The 6,000-nt window shown below is 39.2% G+C and overlaps 1 protein-coding gene across 1 annotated transcript in view; it reads left to right on the top strand.

The window, feature by feature from the left end:
- The first annotated feature begins 1,456 nt into the window (after nt 1–1,456).
- GABRR2 (gamma-aminobutyric acid type A receptor subunit rho2) overlaps nt 1,457–6,000 on the top strand; it is a 66,388-nt gene continuing 61,844 nt past the window's right edge. The window contains exon 1 of the mRNA XM_050789537.1: nt 1,457–1,462. The gene's annotated coding sequence lies outside the window, so the exon portion shown is untranslated. The remainder of the gene's footprint in view (nt 1,463–6,000) is intronic.

Below are 6,000 nucleotides of genomic sequence, written 5' to 3'. Positions count from 1 at the left end.
CCTATCATGAAAATGGGACATATGTGACATACATATTTGCTATTCACCTGTGATGTCCTCTCATAAATATTCATAGCTCCTCATATCCTGATAAATATGCATGCCTAGCCAATCCTCAAGTGTAAAACTCCCATAACATACTCCCTCCCTAGAAGTGCCTACTTTCTGTCTCAGCCTGACGCTTTGTTTCCCAGCCTGCAGGTTACAACTCTTTATAAGAAATAAATCTCTCCTTTCCAAATGTATCAGTCTCATGATTTTAAGTTGACATGCCATACTCTAATGCCTCTGTTGGAGGCAGAAAATGATTCAGCATGTTGCATGCTTTGAAAATTGAAAGGCCTCAGAAATAAGTCTCAAAAGCAAGGTCTCTCTGACCTTCCTCCTATATCCCTGTCTGTTTGCTCCTCTTTTTAAAAACACTTTTATCTTTATATATTTAGAGGGTACAAGTGCAGATTTCTTACATGCTTATGTATTGCTTAGTGGTGACATCTGGGACTTCAGTGTACCCATCACCCAAATAGTGAACATTGTACCTAATAGGTAATTTTTCTGTTTTTCGTTTGTTTTTGAGACAGAATCTTTCTCGTTGCCCAGGCTGGAGTGCAATGGCGCAGTCTCGGCTCACTGCAACCTCTGCCTCCTGGGCTCAAGGGATTCTCCTGCCTCAGCCTCCCAAGTAGCTGGGACTACAGGTGCATGCCACCATGCCTGGCTAATTTTTTGTATTTGTATTTATTTATATTTATTATAGTGATGACATTTCACCATATTGGCCAGGCTGGTCTCGAACTCCTGACATCAGGTGATTCACCCACCTAGGCTTCCCAAAGTGCTGGATTACAGGCATGAGCCACCATGCCTGACCTCCAATAGGTAATTTTTCAACCCTCATCCCCCTTCCACCTTTCCACCTTTTGAAGTCTCTAGTGTCTATTATTCTATTTGGTATGTCTATGTATACCCATTGTTTAGCTCCCACTTATACAACATGCAGTATTTAACTTTCTGTTTCTAAGTTATTTCATTTAGGATCATGGCCTCCAGTTCTATCCATGCTGCTGCAAAAGATGTGATTTCATTTTTCTTCATGTCTGAGTAGCATCCCATGGCATAGATACCATATATTTTTTTTTATCCAATCCTTTGTTGATGGACAGGTTGATTCTGTAGCTTTGCTATGGAAGTTGCCTCCTTAGTGCAGGAGGCAGCACATCAGTCTCATATCTTTGCTATCATAAATAGTGCAGTGAAAACATATTAGAGTTAATGAAAAAGGAAAGAAACACGAAAAGTGGCTCAACAGTCAAAGACAGGTTTGTTTTGGAGAATAAACCTGAGAGGGGCTTCTGGCTGATTTTTTGGTCAGGAGTGTTCTCTTTTACAGACTAAGGATATTTAAGGGTTTAGGAAGAGGGGGGCTTATCGTGGGTTCAGAATGTTTCTATGTGAGGGAAAGGTTACTGCAGGGTTGTAATGTCTCTGGTTAGAGGGGAAGCTGTCGCTGGGTTGGCATGTTTCTGGTTGGAGTGGGTTTATCTTAGGGGTTGGAATGTTTCTGGTTATTCTGACAGCCATTAGGCTGATGTTTTGGGGCTGGATTTAGGCAGTTTTGTTTTATTTTGTTTTTTAATCAAGGGAAACTTAAAATGGTGGTGTTTGTACAAGATGGTGAAGCTCCTGTTCTGTTACATATGAGTGCAGGTATCTTTTTGATATCTTTTGGGTATATACCCAGTAGTAGGATGGCTGAATTGTTGTTCTATTTTTAGTTCTTTGAGAACTATCCATTCTGTTTTCCACAGACGTTGTACTAATTCACATTCCCACCAACAGTGTGTAAGTATTCCCTTTTCTCTGCATTCTTGTGAACATCTTTTTTTTTAGACTTTATAATAATAGCCATTCTGACTAGTGCAAAATGGTACCTCATTGTGGTTTTAATTTGCATTTCTCTGATGGTTAGTGATGTTGAGCATTTTACATGATTGTTGGCTGCTTGTGTGTCTTCATTTGAAAAATGTTCTTGTCCTTTGCTCACTTTTTAATGGAGTTACTTGTTTTTATTGTGGTTGTTATTTGCAGATTCTGAATATTAGCCCTTTGATGCATAGTTTGCAAATATTTTTTCTTACTTTGTAGGTCATCTGTTTACTCTGTTGATTTTTTCTTTTGCTGTGCAGGCAGCGTTTTAGTTTAGTTAGGCTCCGTTTGTCTACTTTTGGTTTTGTTGCATTGGTTTTTGAGGACTTGGGCATAAATTATTTGCCCAGGCCAATGTCCAGAAGAGTTTTTCCTAGGTTTTCTTCTAGATTTTTATAGTTTCAGGTTTTATATTTAGGTATTTAATCCATCTTGAGTTAATTTTTGTATACTGCAAGGTATGTGTCTAGTTTCATTCTTCTGCATATGGCTATCCAGTTTTCCCAGCACCATTTACTGAAAAGAGTGTCATTTCCCTAGTGTATATTTTTGTTGGTTTGGTCAAAGATTAGTTGGTTGTAGGTATGTGGCTCTATTTCTGGATTGTATATTCTGTTCCATTGTTCTATGTGTTGATTTTTTTTTTTTTTTTTTTGAGACGGAGTCTCGCTCTGTCACCCAGGCTGGAGTGCAGTGGCCGGATCTCAGCTCACTGCAAGCTCTGCCTCCCGGGCTTACGCCATTCTCCTGCCTCAGCCTCCCGAGTAGCTGGGACTACAGGCGCCTGCCACCTTGCCTGGCTAAGTTTTTGTAGAGACGGGGTTTCACTGTGTTAGCCAGGATGGTCTCGATCTCCTGACCTCGTGATCCGCCCGTCTCGGCCTCCCAAAGTGCTGGGATTACAGGCTTGAGCCACAGCGCCCGGCCTCTATGTGTTGATTTTTATATCAGTATTATGCTGCTTTGGTTACTACAGGCTTTTAGTATAATCTGAAGTCAGGTAAAACCTCCAGTTTTGTTCTTTTTGCTTAGGATTGGTTTGGCTATTCCAGCTCTTTTCGGTTCCATGTGAATTTTAGAATTTTTTTTTCTAATTCAGTGAAAAATGATTTCAGTAATTTGATAGGGTATGCATTGAATCTGTAGATTGCTTTGGGCAGCATGGCCATTTCAACAATATTGATCCTGCCAATCCATGAGCATGGGATGTTTTTTCATTTTTGTTTGTGTCATCTAGGATTTCTTTCATCAGTGTTTCATAGTTCTTAAAGAGATCTTTCACCTCCTTGGTTAAATATATTCCTAGGTATTTTATTTTATTTTTTTTTAGCTGTTGTAAATGAGATTGCCTTCTTGATTTGGTCCTTGGCTAGATCTTTCTTGATGTGTATGAACACTACTGACTTCTGTATATTAATTTTGTATTCTGAAACTTTACAAAATTCATTTATCAAATCTAAGAGGGCTTTTGTGGAGTCTTTTTAAATTTTTCATCATCCTCCATGGTTGGATTTTGTGGAGTTTTTAGGGTTTTCCAGATACAAGATCATATCATCAGCAAACATGGATAATTTATTTGACTTTCTCTTTTCCAATTTAGAATTTTTTTTTTTTTTTTTTTTTTTTTTTTTTTTTTTTTTTTTTGAGACGGAGTCTCTGCCGCCCGGGCTGGAGTGCAGTGGCCGGATCTCAGCTCACTGCAAGCTCCGCCTCCCGGGTTCACGCCATTCTCCTGCCTCAGCCTCCCGAGTAGCTGGGACTACAGGTGCCCGCCACCTCGCCCGGCTAGTTTTTTGTGTTTTTTAGTAGAGACGGGGTTTCACCGTGTTAGCCAGGATGGTCTCGATCTCCTGACCTCGTGATCCGCCCGTCTCGGCCTCCCAAAGTGCTGGGATTACAGGCTTGAGCCACCGCGCCCGGCCCAATTTAGAATTTTTTTAATTCTTTATCTTGCCTGATTGGTCTGGTGAGGACTTCCAGCACTATATTGAATAAGAGTGGTGAAAGTGGGCATCCTTGTCTTCTTCCAGTTTCTTAGAAGGTTTTCAACTTTCCCCCATTAAGTATGATGTTGGCTGTGGGTTTGTCATACATGCGCTTTATTATGTTGAGGTATCTTCCTTCTATGCCTAGTTTGTTGAGAATTTTTATCATGAAGGGATGCTGAATTTTATCAAACACTTTCTCTGCATCTATTGAGATGACCACATAGTTTCTTTCCTTAATTCTGTTTATGTGATGTATCATGTTTATTGATTTGTGTATGTTCAACCATCCTTGAATCCTTGGGATAAATCCTACCTCATCATGGTGTATAAACTTTTTGATGTGCTGTTGTTTTCAATTTGCTAGTATTTTGTTGAGGATTTTTTGCATCTATATTCATCAGGAATATTGGTCTGTAGTTTTTGTTGTTGTTGTTGTATCCTTGTCTGGTTTTGGTATCCGGGTGATACTGGTCCCATAGAATGAGTTAGGAAGAATTCCCTCCTCCTTGATTTTTTGGAATAGTTTCAGGAGGATTGGTTTTAGTTCTTTGTATGTTTGGTAGAATTTGTCTGTAAATCCATCTGGTCCTGGGCTATTTTTGTTTTTAGGAGTTTTTTTTTTAAATTACTGATTCAATCTTGCTACTTGATATTGGTCTACTTGATATTGGTCTGTTCAGGAGGTCTATTTCTTCCTGGTTCAATCTCAGGAGATTGTGTGTTTCCAGAAATGTATTCATTTCCTCTAGGTTTTCTAGTTTGTGAGCATAAAGCAGTTCATAACAGACTCTGATGATCTTTTGTATTTCTGTGGTATCACTTGTAGTGTCTCCCTTTTCATTTTTGATTGTGTTTATCTGGAGCTTCTCTCTTCTTTTCCTGGTCTAGCTAGTGGTTTGTCAATTTTCTTTATGTTTTCAAAAAAACAACTTTTAGTTTTGTTGATTCTTTGTATCATTTTATTGGTCTCTTTCATTTAGTTCTGCTCTGATCTTTGTTATTCCTTTTATTCTGCTAACTCAGGGTTCTTCTTATTTTTCCTGTTCCTTGAGGTGCCATAGGGGGTTATTAATTTGTGATCTTTCTACTTTATGGGCATTGAATACTATAAACTTCTCTCTTAGCATTGCTTTTGTTGTATCCCACAGGCTTTGGTATGCTGTACTTTTTTTCATTTCAAAAAAATTTTAAATTTCTGTCTTAATTTCTTTATTAACCTACTGATTGCTCAGGCTCTCTGCTCTTCTTTCACAAAGAATTGGAAGGGACTCTCTGGAATTTCCCTATCTAAGAACGTTTAAATGCACTTAAGACCCCCTCCCTAGGGATCTCACAAAATAACCAGGAAAGATCAACCATCTGAGAAGAGAAGAGACTGAGAGTCCTCACTGCACCTAGACAGACTTTTCATCTAGTCTTCTGAGGGCAGCTTTAAGAGATTAACTGTTGGACTTTAGCTGTATAAGACAACTTTCGTTCCTGTGCAGTTCCACCCCTCACTCTCCTCCTGGGTCCATTCATCCTCCCTAATGATTTACTGTCCCTCAAAAGAATTGTCTACATCCCCCATCTCTTCCTTATGAAAAAGGGTATATAAATGTCTGTACCATGCTGGGTAATTGGGTAATCATAATGTGATTTTCCCCCATGCATGTTAATAAATCTGTATGCCTTTTCTCCTATTAATCTTCCTTTTGTCAGTTGATTTTTCAGTGATCCTTCATGGGGCAAAGGGAAAATTTTCACTTGGTCTCTACAGCTCCAGATCTATTTATGTAGTCTAGAAATAGAACCAGCTAGACTTTCTCCTGAACTCCAGGCTCATGCTCTAGCTTCGTTTTGTTTTTTTTTTTTTTTTTTTTTTTTTTTTTTTTGTTTTTTGTTTTGAGACAGTCTTGCTCTGTCACCCAGGCTGGAGTGCAGTGGTGTGATCTCAGCTAACTGCAGCCTCCACCTCCCAGATTCAAGTGATTCTCCTGCCTCAGCCTCCTGAATAGCTGGGATTAACAGGCACATACCACCACACCTGGTTAATTTTTGTATTTTTAGTAGAGATGGGGTTTCACCATGTTGGCCAGGCTGGTCT

Source organism: Macaca thibetana, chromosome 4 (genome assembly GCF_024542745.1).
Source record: "Macaca thibetana thibetana isolate TM-01 chromosome 4, ASM2454274v1, whole genome shotgun sequence".
In the NCBI taxonomy this organism is placed as follows: Eukaryota; Metazoa; Chordata; class Mammalia; order Primates; family Cercopithecidae; genus Macaca; species Macaca thibetana.
This window is presented reverse-complemented; position numbering and strand designations above follow the sequence as displayed.